Source organism: Rattus norvegicus, chromosome 2 (assembly GCF_021556685.1).
Source record: "Rattus norvegicus strain SHRSP/BbbUtx chromosome 2, alternate assembly SHRSP_T2T, whole genome shotgun sequence".
Taxonomy (NCBI): domain Eukaryota; kingdom Metazoa; phylum Chordata; class Mammalia; order Rodentia; family Muridae; genus Rattus; species Rattus norvegicus.
The window spans coordinates 25,729,176-25,741,593 of record NC_141535.1 but is presented as its reverse complement, the minus strand read 5'-3'; positions in this window follow the sequence as shown (position 1 = coordinate 25,741,593).

Genomic DNA, 12,418 nt, shown 5'->3' with positions numbered 1-12,418 from the left:
AGTCCACACATCAGACATTACACATATGTAAATATAAAAAGTCATCATTGGGCTAAAGAGATGGCTTAGCTGTTAAAGGCTAAGTTACAATCAAAACTATAAAAAGTCATTGTCACAAGTAAATTTAGAGATTTATATAAAATATTATAATCACAAAAGAGGAACCATGCATCACTGTAGGATTGTTGGAGGGTGTCTGGGCCATCTTCAATATAAAGAAGGGAACTTGAGTTTCTGACTCAATGTAATGGAAACTCCATGCTTTGAGAAATAAAATTCTAAGCAATAAAAACAAAGTTCAGAGTCTGTGTCCTACCCTGAGGCATTTTAAATAACCCTACAGTGAGAATGAGGGTTCTCTGTGTCTTGTTGGCTGTCGAGGAGGTTGGTGATCATTTTGTTGTGGACACATAGGTGATTAATTAGTGTGACGTTTTCTCCATTGCTCCTGTTACTTATACTGATTTTATCTGCATTAGAAATTAAATCCATTTCCTTATTAAGTTAAAGCAGAGAACACCATTTCCCCCAACCTGACAAGAGAATTCTATCTACAGGTTTATGTGTGCCTGCTTAATAGCAATCTTTGTGTTGCCATAATTCCTTCTGAGAGTCTATATCTGTTAGCTTGAATTTTAGAATGCTGGTGTACCTGGTTGCACAACCAGGCTGAATACTGTTCCAGACAATGAGAAAGAAAGCTGGTTTCATCAGGATGCTTGTCTCCTGTATCTTTCCTGGCTGTTAAGGAGGTTGTTCAGAGTTCATCAAAATTGTCATTTCTGACTCTCCCCAAGCAAAGCATTCTCAGTCTGCAAGGCATTTGTGTATGGGCAGGATGGCCTGGAGCACAGCTCTATAATGACTCTTCCAGACCACGTTTTCCCCTGAACACTTTTGTTTTTCAGGAGATGCTCATTCAGTGGCTTTGTCTGAACTCAGAGGACCTGACCTTGGCATCCAGTCCTGTTGCTCATGTGTTTCTCAGTTTTACTTGGGGCCATGATACAAGTTCTGTTAGAATCCCCACATGCTCCATTCCTGTGACTAAGAATCTGTGAAGTGGCGTTCCCAACAAAGATGCATTGTTTGTGAGCAATGATCACGCGGTGCGGACCTTCATGGGGGAGTTAAACTGAAGAGTCTTGAATGTCCCTTAGTTAGTGTTCAGATTTAGAAATCCTTAAGGAGAAAAATCCCATTGAAAATAGGTCACGAGCACTGGTTTTTGTCATTGTTTATTTGTTTGTATTTAGCTTCTAAGTTTGCTATGTATTTGTGAGCCGGTTATTTACTTTGATTTCTCAACTCTTCAATTATTAAGTGAAGGTTCTTTTAGCTCTGAGTGCTCCAAATAGTGCTGTCATTATATGTGTAATGAGCATTTAATAATAACTGACATTTGTGGAACAATAACTACCAGAATGGTTTTTAGTATGTGACATAACTCATCTGATCTCAAGTTAATCTCCTCCTGTTTTCATGGAGAGATATCAACTCCCAAATCCCGAGCTAGGTGGGAGAACAAGGATTTAAACCCAGGCAATCTGCTTTCAAGCTAAGACTCCTTTTTAGCCACTACCACAGTGCATTACTATGAGAAATCATTCATTCATTTGAAGAGACTTTATTAAGATTTTTAAAAGTCCCCCTTGGGACACAATATACATAGTACTTCTTTAGATGTTTAACATTAAAACATTGACCAAATCAGTTGGTCAGCTTCTATGTGCTTAGCACATGGTAAGAGAGTAAGAAAACAAATCTGACATCCATGCTTTCAGATGAATAATTAGGGAAGTAAAAACTCTGTGTTTGAGATAACTAGATACTAACACGACGTACCATTTTGTCAAGAAGACCACACCCTAGTGTAGGTTTTTAGACAAAGGATTTAAACATCTTTCCATGCTTGGCAAAGACATAAGGAAAGAAACAGAGCATTGCTGACCTTGAATCATAAGCCCACTGGGTTTAGTTTAGCACAAAGAAAGAGAGGTCATATGAGCTAAACTAGATGGGTAAAGCTGTGACATGAAAATGGGGGTGTCTATGGCAAGAAACTATAAGACAGATGTTGGTCAAGGGGTGAAGATTGACTAATGGTTACCAGGATCGGATCTTGTGGGAATGTGTAGTTTTGAAGCATGTGAAGGAAGAATAAACCACCTGAACAGAACTAATAGATTCCTTAGTCAAGGGCGACAGGAATAATTGTTATTTCATGAATATAATAGAAGATGTTTTATGAATCCATAAGTATCATCAAATGAGGCAAAAAATGTGTTGGGAAATGAGATGAGAAAGCTTTGCAGAATATCAGGGAAGGCCCAGCAGGACTGAGCATTTCTCACAGCTATGCTGTTGGGACTCAAACTGCTAGGACTCACCAGAAGAAGCAGTGTGGGGGAAGGGGGATGGTGAAGACCTTGAAGACATAGAAGAAATAGAAATATCAGAAGATTTATCAGCATAGAAGATAAAGTTTTTGAAGGAGATGTCAAAATAGATTTATACAGAGGTGAAGACAGAAATGGCCTTTTGTGAGCAAAAGCCTGAAACACTGGGAGGAAGGATGGATCCTAAAAGCTGAGAGGCCAACATTAAGAACTTGACCTGTGAGGCTAACACTGGAAATGATAGGGATGTTTTCTCCTTGACACTGGGGAAGCTTGAAGTAGGAACCCAGGAGGCTGAGTAAGCTTCAAACTTTTCTATTACGATAGAAAGCAAAGGGGCGCAAAAGATGGGAGATGAGGGGAAGGGAGGGAAGGAGGAGAGGTGGAGAGAGACCGTGACAGAGAGGCAGACAGAAAGACAGAGATAGACTATTTCCAGGGAATTGGTTGATAGTGACTAGAAACATTGCTGACAGTGCTAAAAATCAAAGCATGAAGATGTATAACAACGCCAAAGACCAGCTGATCACAAGGCAACCTCGAACAGTCATTATTTAAATTTTCAACCTTTGTTAGTGACAATGACACTGACTTCAAAATGTAACTAGATCAATTTACATTTTACCAACTTTGTTAAGATTTATAGGGATACCTGATGTTTAGTAAGTCTTAAGGAATTGTGCTTAAAAATGGTGGTGAGCAAAGGGAAAGGACACTTAGGGATTGACAGAAGATGGCATCAGTAGCTTCAGTGTGGTGGAAGCTCAGCCATTACTAAGTCTAGTTTCATCTGTTCAAGCCTATGGCTTCCTCCAAAGATACCTTGTTACCTAGAGGCGTTCATTTAGTAGCTAGTGGAGGCTGTCAGGAGGTGATAGTATTTAAGAGCTTCATTGTGCCCTTCCAACATAGTGAGCTCGAGATATGTGTTTTGCACGGAAACAAATTAAATGCAACAAAAATTATTTTAAAAATTATTTATTATAATTTATATTTTATATAAATATAATATAGAAAATACACAATGCAAATTGAAATATGTCTATAAATTATAATTTTAAAATCTAACAATTATCTGATACGGTATTCGATGTATGCTGAAAGAATAAAATGGTAATTCTGTTTTAAACTGTAATTATATTTTTAAAGTGATGAGGGTAATAGGCCCTAAATAAAAATAAGGTTTCTATGTCACAGTGAAAGTGGTGAAACAGATACCGGTAAGTGTGATAAGCTAAACACACGGCATTATAACACTGAGGGTGACCACTAAGAAACTGATAGAAGGCACAAAGTGCTGTAAGAGCTAGAAGCATCGAAACAGGATTTTAAAGAGTGGAAGGACCTATGAGGTGATAAGTGTGTATATGGGCGAGGGAGTAGAATCAAGACACAACAAAATAGACTTATACCCTAAACTATTGGTGATTTCTTTAAATGCAAGTGGTCTAAACACAACAGTTAAGAGTTGACTGTCGGACGAGTAGAGATCATAAACCAATGCTTTCTGCCTTATGACAAATTTACTTCAAACACAGTGATATAGGTGAGTGAGCTTTAAACATATGTAAAAGGGTGGGAAAGTTACAGGACACCACGCTGATCAGGAGTCAAACCAGAAGTGAATGTGCTAATAGTGGATCAAGTAGACTTCAGATAAAGTTAACGTTGGAAAGAAAACGCTTTATGGGATGATAAATGAGACCACTCGCTAAAAATTTATGGCAATTTTAATTGTGAGCATTGCTTTAGATATTTTCCCTGTCACTGGGATCAAACTCCTAGTGTTAAACAGCTTAATGCTCAGTAGTTAGAGGTTTAAGAGTGTGTGCTGCTCTTTCAGAGGACTTGAGTTCTGATCCCAGCATCTACAGTGGGGGGGTGGGGGCTCACAGTTGCCTATAACTATAATTCCAGGAAATCTGTTATCCTCTTCTGGTCTCAGAACATCTGTAGAAACATATAAATCAAAATAAATAAAATCTAAAAAAAAAAAGCTTACAGGAGAGAAGGTCTATTTTAGCTTACAGTTTTGGGGCAGGGACACACAATCCATTAGAGTGCGAAAAGCACAGTGTCAGGTATGAGGAGCTGGGCATGGTTAGGACGCAGAGAGAGGAGAGCAAGCTCGGCCCGCAGCCTCCTCCTTATTCACTCCTGACTGCTGGCCATGGGGTGATGCTGCCCACATTAAGGATGGGCCTTCTTTCCTGAAACTTTCCTGGAAACAACCTCATAGACACACAGAGTTGTGTTACCATGGCGATTCTAAATCCAGCCAAGTTGACAACTAAGATTAACCATCATAAATGCCAAGCGTGAGCTTCTCGAGTGTGTGCAGTAAGTGATAAGTGTGAAGGAAGAAATGGGCAAAAGCAAAATTATAACCCGGTTACCTCCTCCCCGTGCAACTGGCACAAACACCAGACTGAATACAAATAAACCTGTCCACGAACTAAACAACTGGATCTAGTCAAAACCAATAGGAAGCTCTACTCGGTAATACCAGAACACCGACTCATTCTTTCCAGAAAAGAATGGACCATTCTTCAAGGCAGGCTACCCTGAGTCATCGAGCAGACTACCAACTGAATGAGCTAATGAAACATCTGTAGCATATGCCTTAAACATACTAGAAATGAATAATAGAAAGATACAAGTAAAACTTTCAACATGGAAAGTAATATAAGCCCAAATAATCACATAGTCAAACAGGAAGTCACAAAGGAAAAAGAAAATCCTACACCTAAATGATTACAAACACAGCAAAGCAAGCTGGGGGAATGAGAAAACAAATCACACACTAGGAGGAAAATGTACAAAGTGCACATCTGTTGAAAGACTTCTACCCCAACCCCAAATCCTAAAACAATGGAACAGCTATTGGTCAGCTTTCAGCTATTGTGTCAGAAACCTGAGATCCTCAATTCAAAAAGGGCAAAGTTTGCTTTGGCTGATAGTTTGAAAGTGCCAGCCTGTAATCAATTAAATCCATTGCTTTGGGCCATGGCAAGGCTATATGTAATGCTAGAGAGTGTGTGGTAATGTAACCTCATGTGTCATGGCTGATGGCAAGCGAAAGGTGAATGAAGAGCCAGGGTGCCAAACTCCTCTTCCAGGGTGCATGTCCACAAGACTGACTGGAGACTCCCGTCAAGGCCTCACCTCTCAAAGGCATCTGAGAACCCCCAATAGTTCCAGAACTCGCACGAAGAGTTCAGACATCGTCGGCATTTGGGTACATTCAGCCAAATCATAGCAACAAGAAAGCAAAATACCCAACTTAAAAGTGGGGAAAAGTTATAGACGACAGCTTCCTGAAGATGTTCTAGGAAAGGAAACCAGCATATGGAAATGGTAAATTTTATTGCCATTTGAGAACTGAGCATTAAAACGACCGTGGTAAATCACTACACATCTCTTTAGAGTGGAATGGCCAAAATCCAAACTTGACATCACCAAATAGTTTGCAAGCCCACAGAGCGTGAAGGAACTGTCAGTCATTGCTGCTGGGAATGTAAAACTTTGAAAGACAACATTAAATAAACGTTATCGTACTGTGTGTTGTGAGTTAAAGTGCTCCTTCAAAATAGTATACAGAGGGGCCGGGGATGCAATTCAGTCCAATGCTTGTCTAGTGCACACAATGTCCTGTATTTAATACCCAGCATCACACAAAGCATACACATTGTACCCATGATTCCAGAAGCAAGATGATCACAGTTTTAAGGTCTTTTGCACTACATAGAGAGTTGAAAGTCAGCCGGGATACCTGAGACCCTATCTCAGAAAACAAACACAGAGCAAAACAAAAAGATACGTTGAACCTCAAATCCCAGTACCTGTGTGTGTGTGACCTTATCTGGAAATAGGGTCTTGGAGGATACAGTCAAATTTCAGGGAAAACATGCTGGATTAGGATGTGTGCAAAGTCTAGTGACTAATTATAGAGAAGAAGAAAAGGGAAGCTGAAATAGACACAGACATGCTGGCTTTTGTCAACTTCACACAAACATAGACATATCAGGGAAGAGGGAGTCTCGACTGAACAATTGTCTCCATCAGACTGTCCTGTGGGCATGTGTATGGGGCATTTTCTTAGTGCTAATTGATGTGTGAGCCCACCATGGGCAGTGGTATCCCCCGACAAGTGGTTCTGTGTTGTATAAGATGATAGCTAAGCAAGGCGGAGGAAGCAAGTCAGTGAGCAGTGTTCCTCCATGGTGTCTGCCTCAGTTCCTGCCTTGGGGTTCCTGCCTTGAATTCCTACGTTCCTACATCCCTGGACGATAAGCTCTTAACTTAATAAGCTACATAAATCCATTCCTTCCCATGTTGCTTTCAGTGTTATCATCACAGCCACAGAAAGCAAATTAGAACACAAAGAGAAAGTTATCAAAGACCGCATAAATATGGAGGCAAACGCCAGAAGAATGCAGCCGTGGACCAAGGATTGCTGGGAACCCCAGGAAGCCGGGAAGTAGTGAGAGGAAGGATTCTTTCCTACAGCCTTGAGTGGGAGCACAGACCTCCTGACACCTTGTTTTCTAGCCTCCAGAACCACAAGAGTGAATTTCTATTCTTTTAAGCCACCCAGTTCATGATAATTTATTACAACAGCCCCAGAAAACTAATGTACCACACAGTACAGCAGTTGTGCTCCTGGGTATTTACCCAACTGATTTGCAGACTTATAACTTTTCATCAGTAAGACTGTGCCGTTTAAATATCTCCCCAGAGCGATGCCTTGAATGTTCTGCTGACCACATGGCTCTCCAGAATCAATAACAATGATTTAAGACTGGCCTCTGGAGGAAGGCTGCTCCCAGGGCATGGTCTCGGCACTGGTATGCCTCCTTATGCCTCTGGGATTCAGTCATCCTTGGAAATCACTGGGCTCCTGGTTACAACCTGCAAATCCTCCTGCATTCCTTACTTTGACTGCAGACCAGTTTCAAAAGTTTTCATTAAGGAAAAATATGTACAAAAATGTAAATTATACTACATGCATTGCCTTCTGTTTCCTCCATGGAGTTAGTCCAGCGTATTAAGAGGAGACAATAAATTCACATGCCTTGAATTTTTATGGCGGTGATTGAAAAGTTACAGTTACGACTTTACTTGCTGGTTTATATAAAATTGAAGACACAAAACAATCTTAGCTTTTTCCAGAGCTTGGCTTTTAGGAAGCTGACATACTCTTTGAGGTTGTTTATAAGTGCCAACAAAAAGCAAATCTTGCGAAGTTTGACGTCTTCTGACCTGCATGTTATTTGCATTAATGCTTTAAATATCACCTACACCCTGAAAGAAGTCAGTGTACATTTTGGGTAACAGAAAAATCTCCGGAAGAAGACTGTGAGACGGTTCACAGCTCTGAGTATCTTGATGTCCGTGTTCATCTGGGTCCCAAAGTAGTAACGTAGGAAGACAAAGAGGTGTATAGAAGAGGGGTGCCATTGGAGAGGTTGGCATATAAGTCAGTTTCTCTACTAAATAGTTCTGAACGTAAACACTTGCGAGCTATCATTCATCCATATTCTATTTGTTCAAATTATATATGGTTGCCTACCTGAGAAGTTTTCACCTGATTCCCTATGCAAATTTCTTATATGACCTACAATATCCAGCAAGCATGTAATAAATGCTTATGTCTTATTCAACAGCCAATGCCCCCAAAGCACTCTGCTCTTTAGCACAAAGCCCAGCCCTTTCTCTAGCAGCTCCCTCCGATGTCTGCTTTCTCCTTTCACTTTGTCTTTTTCCTTCTATAATCCTGTCCTGATTTGAGGCACTACATTGCCATTTCACCATTTTCCCAATAGGAAGCTCTTGCCTTCTGCCGCTGCCTTCTGTTCCTCCCTTTGGTTCTGTTACAGGTGCGGGCAAGACTATGTGACTAAGCCCAGCTTAGCCGCCTTCTCACTTGGTTGTTGGCATGGGCAATAAGGTCACCTTGAGTTTTTGTCTACTTGCCTGTTGCGAAGCTCTGTGGTTGACTCCTGGGGTGGGAGAGATGACAATGAGTATCATCAGTAGAGGGACAGAAGCAGCCCCAGTGGTTTCCTATAACGAACCTGTTAGCTGAGTCTAATCAGAGCAAATGTTTGTTATTCCACATATTTTTTTTAATTGCCTAGATGTTACAAAGCTGCCATTGTTCTTCAAAGGAGAAGGGAGGCTCAAGTGAGATTTAGAGGAGGGGAGAGGAAGAGGGTGTAAGAATGAGGCCAGAGGTTAAGGAGAAGAAATAAGTAGGAAGAGAGAAAAGGAGAAACGTTGGTTACGAACAGGGCTAGATAGCGGCCACCATGCACTTTGCTCGGTTAAGGGTCCTATCGACTTTCCGATCGATAACTCTGTAATCATCTCCCACTGATGGAAAGCCTCAGTCAACTGCCAGCAGCACATGGGGTTCTAAAACCCACTCACAAAATAACTTCATCCAAATTTAAAGCAACTCCCGCAACAGACATGGAAGAGGAGAGAAGAGGCCGGCAGCCGCAGCTGCCCCAAAGAGCAGGAAAAGCCGTGAGCATGCGCGTCTGACTGTGCCTCCTTCCCTTTGGGGACACAAACAGATGCCTTAGCCAAGTTCAAAATGAAACTGCCTTTCCCTCCAGACCCCTCTGCTGCCGTCACTGTATAATTTACTGTAATTTACAAGCTCGTTGTCTGCATAGTTAATCTTCCTCTTTCGCATCTGGTATTTGTCCTCAGAAACAGCCTGCTGAGGCATCCCGGAGAGGCTCATCATATATTGTAGGTTTAGAGCATTCCAGGTCTGTTCCTTAAAACGTAGAAAGTGAAGATGAGTTCAGGGAGTTCTGGGACAGCAGGTGTGGGGAGAGGTTCTGATGTCATCTGAATGAGTTCGGGCCAGACGGGAAAATAAAGGATGCTAACGTTCACAGCTAACAGGGTTCTTCAGATCTGGTTGGCTGCCTCCGTTTCTACATGTGGCAGTCAGCTTTCACAGAGCCCCTGAGCCTTGATGGCTAAGGTGAAGCTGACTGTTCTATGACATCATTCGGGATTGGCTTGACATTTAATATTTCCCCCAGATGGAAAAAAATAGATTATTCATTTCACAGAAATTTGTTGTAATTTGGGTGTTTGTCCCCAAACCTAGGCGTTGGAAACTTGCTTCGTGATGCAGCAGGGTTGGTCGGAAGGAGTTTGAGCCCTGGGGATGGAGCTCTCATAAGTGGCATGATGTCATTTCTTATGGGTGGGTTTTTAATCTAGAGAATCGGAGGCAATACGTCAAATCTACCCCCATATTTTGCCTCCCTTACCTGTGACATGACACACAGACCCTCACAGGGCACTCCCACTTGCCACTGGACTTGAGAGCCTTCAGCCCAGAGCTCAATGCTCTCTCCACGTTCATTCTGCAGGATATTGGGTTGGACTTTGTTGCTTCTCATCCACTATAGTCAGTCATCCCTCTGATATCGTCTAGAAAAGTTCTAGAAAAGTATAGGAATGACTGGCGAACTGGTTGAACGTTAAGACAAAGCTGCAACTTTTAGCAGTCTGTAGCTATGGCAAATAAAGAATGAATGATCAGACAGAGTTATAGAGAGCTGGGCATGGTGGTACATGCTTTTAATCCAAGCTGTTGGGAGGCAGAGGCAAGCAGAGCTCTGTGTGAGTTTCTGTCCAGCCAGGGCTGTGTAGTCAGCCTCTGTCTCAATTAATTAATTTAATTAATTAAACTACATAATTATAAAAACACTAAGCTAGAAGTCTAATATATATATTAGACTATATATATAGACATATATATACTAGATATATATATATATATATATATATATATATATATATATATATATATAACATTGTGCCTCCTCTTCCCCGAGCTCTGAGGGGAGGGATTTGATGGAGATGTCCCACCATTCAGAGAGTGCTGTGTGTCCCGAAGATTCTCTGAGTGTTGTCTGGCTGTGGGTGTCTGCATCTGTTCCCATCTGCTGCAGGAGGAAGCTTCTCTGATGATGGCCGAGCAAGGCACCGATGTAGGAATACAGCAGAATGTCATTAGTGGTCATTTTATCACTACTTTTTCAGACCTGACCTGTTTGGTTTTACCCTCAGTCTCTAGGACACCGAGTGTGCGAATGAATGGGTCTCTGATTCTTGTGCCTTCTCTTGGGGTCTTTTCCTTCTGTTGGTTTGTCCAACTTTGATGTGATGGTCTTTGCTTCATATCACTATATTTTCTTTTCTATGCTTTATTGTTATCACATAGAAGCCCATTCTTTTCTAATGGCAGACAGAAATAGAGCAGATCCAGATGGGAGGGGAGGTGGGGAGGAACTGGGTGGAGTAGAGGGAGGGGAAGCCATAATTGTGAGGAACAAACCTATTTTCAATAAAGGGCAAAGATAAGGAGAGAATTATCATGAGAGCTGCATGAAGTTCATGCAGAAGATTTGTGCTTCACGGATTTCAGGTCGGAGTGTGGTTTTCATGCCTATTTCCTAGTTCCTTCGGTGAGTGTTTATTTTAGTGCCTCCATGCAACTAAACAATAGAAAAGAAGTCGGAGGTATTTTCATTTTCATAGTAATAATCCCCAGGTTTCCATACTGTCAAAAGGTAATTGATTCTAGATTTCTTAAAATTTGGATGTTCTAGCTCCACGTGTAATAAAAACAAGTAGCTAAAAGTTAACTTAATTGGTACGTTTGCGATGATTACACGTTCCTTTAGCTTTAATTTACCAGATTTGACAATCACATGAATGAATTGAGTCATTTTAATATATTTGAATAAACTTAAGCTGCAAATGGTCTTCAACTTTGAAAAGAGAAACAGAGGCACAAAGAACCTTCATGTGGGCACTAGAGAACTGGGGTCAGGCCTGTTTCTGCCACTTTATGGGTCTGAGCAGTTCACCTAGTTTCAGTGAAGCTGAGTGTCTTGGCTTCTTTCGTATACAGCTATGGTAGTTTGAATAGGAATGGCCCCGACAACTCCCACCCATAGGGAGTGTCATATTAGGAGGTGTGGCCTTCTTGGAGTAGGTGTGGCCTTGTTGAAGGAAGTGCGTTACTGTCGGGGCAGAATTTAATGTATGTTCAAGCTATGCCCAGGGTAGCACACAGTCTCTGTCTGCTGCCTGTGGACAAGAGGTAGAACTCTAGGCTCCTCCTCCAGCACCATGTCTGCCTGCATGCTGCCATGATTCCTGTCAGGATAATAATGAACTAAACCTCTGAAAATATAAGCCAGCCCCAATGAAGTAAATATTTTTCTTTTAGAAGAGTCACCATGGTCGTGGTGTGTCTCTTCACAGCAATAAAGCCCTAACTAGGAGAAAAGAGTAACACGAGAGCTGTAGGTGTTTGGCCTTGAATGTCTTCAGAGAAAATGGTGCACGGGAAACACGTCTGCAAGTTGGGACACTGTATACGAGTATGGTTTTGTTAGTGGTGTTGTTTTTACAGTGAAGCATGAATTTTAGGGTTTTGTTTTTTCCTGAAAAGTAATAGGAACAAAGAAAGAATGGAGAAAAAAAAAGTTTCACAGAGCCATGATGTTAGAGGTTTCATTACCCAGGGTCTCTTGTGCTGTCTCTGGACGCCATCTCTTCCTCTGGAAATATTACTGAGCACCAGCTGGGAACCGGACAAGCCTCTGAGTGACGTGGGTACATAAATGAGAAAATTGCACGAGAATTCCTTCCCCTGTGCAATCTAAACTTGAGAATATATGTCCAGAAGGTCCCAAACAGACAAGAAAAAAGGAGAAAGCATGGTAGTTTCCCTATCGATGGCGGCGATACTGCCCAAGAAATCTCATGCTTGTCTCTAACTCCCCGTCACACACGTGTACAGACCCAGACTTGGCAACAAGAAAGACTGGAGCAGTTACTCCTTTTCTTCTGAATTACACAGACATGTACAATAGCATGGGGTGCGGGATGGACTAACTAGTCCCCCTACCCATCTCTCTGATATTTACCGACATTTCCTATATGTCCTAGCTAGTAGTGATCTGCTGGTCTTA